This window comes from Nicotiana attenuata, unplaced genomic scaffold (genome assembly GCF_001879085.1).
Source record: "Nicotiana attenuata strain UT unplaced genomic scaffold, NIATTr2, whole genome shotgun sequence".
NCBI lineage: Eukaryota > Viridiplantae > Streptophyta > Magnoliopsida > Solanales > Solanaceae > Nicotiana > Nicotiana attenuata.
The window spans coordinates 44,633-46,159 of NW_017671643.1; the positions used below are offsets into that span (position 1 = coordinate 44,633).

The 1,527-nt window shown below is 34.3% G+C and overlaps 1 non-coding gene across 1 annotated transcript; it reads right to left on the minus strand.

Annotated features, from left to right (window-relative positions):
• Positions 1–543: 543 nt before the first annotated feature.
• TRNAG-CCC lies at positions 544–614 on the minus strand. Its single transcript has one exon. It is a non-coding gene; the product is annotated as a tRNA-Gly (tRNA).
• Between the last annotated feature and the right edge of the window lie 913 nt (positions 615–1,527).

The window sequence follows — 1,527 nt, forward strand, 5'->3', positions numbered from 1 at the left end:
AACAGTCATTCCCAAAATCTCAGCCCATTTCTCTAGGCCGTAGGCTCATTGAATAATTGGATCGGGCCGTACAAAAAAGACCAAAGTCAGAAAGATAAGAAAGAATAACCTAAATATTTGTTCACCCATCCGCTTAAATGACATTTTGGTTAACTCATAAACGGTCACTTTCAACCCTTAAAAATAGTGGGAATATGAAACATATTCCGTCAAATTATTTGCTCTATAGAGTTATAAGCCTATAAAAAATTTCATCACTTAGGGAAGAGGGTTACAACAGCCCGTCAAAAATTCTTTTTCGACCTGCTATTGCCCTAAATTCTGTGGTTTAATTACAACAGGTAGGCGTACACTTAGCTAATTTGTAAAAAATGTTGAAGATTTTGATTCAAGTCTTGGAGTTCATGTAGTAAGATTACTTGATGACATTTGCTGTTAGTACCCTACAATTGCTATTATTGCCGAGAGAGCTTTTTACCTAAACCAGTCATGACAAAATTAATGAAAAACGAAAAAACAACAGAATCACTATAATTAAAGGCATGCGCATCCGGGGAATCGAACCCCGGTCAGTACCGTGGGAGGGTACTATGATACCACTACACCAGATGCGCTTATTTGCAATATTTATCCCCATGAATCATTTAGTCGTTGGGACATAATAGAGTAAAATGGTTTTTGGGTTTTGGAGAAATTAATTACATGAAACATGACACATGTCTATCGTCTTCAAACGAATTAATGTGTGTGTCCCAAGTTTGGTAATCAGTTACGATCACCAGTTTAATTAAGGCCTTCATGCTTCAGCCTACCTCCATAGTTTCAATTTCTTTATTTAAGTTAATCCCAGGCAAAAAACAAAATACAAAAAAGAACAGGCCCATCTATTTTGCCTTCACAAATAGGGGGCGATTTGCAACCGTACCCTATTTTTATGCCACCTTTTAACCTATACCCTGTTTTTAAAAACTATTGATTTCGTAACCAACTAACAAAAAATTCGTAATAATATGACCATTATACCCCTTCCAAAACATATAAAGGTCTGTCTCTCCTCCGTATTCCCAGATTCAAATTCCAGATCTCCTCCGTATCTCATCCATCAGTCCGTCTCTCCGGAGATCGCGTCTCGCATTCAAATTCCAAATTCAAATACATTGTAAGTATTCAAATTCAAAAATAATTTTTGAATTATATGTTTTCTGATTGATTGATTAAATTATATGCTGAATTTGCAATTCTAAATCTATTTGACGATGAATTCTAACATTCTAAGCTGAAGTTATTTAGTTAACGAGCTGGCAAATAACACATCGAAGAAGAAATTATATTAAAATATTATATGATTGTTTTAAAACTTCGGCATAGTTGTTGAAGTTTTTTTGTTAATGATTAAAAGGTGAAGTTTTCCTCGTACACTGGGTAAAAAACAATAAAACATAAATTAAAACTTCATACTGCATCAAAAAACTTCGGCATAGTTGCTTAAGTTTTTTAGTTATTACTTAAAAACTTCAGCAGGCAGAG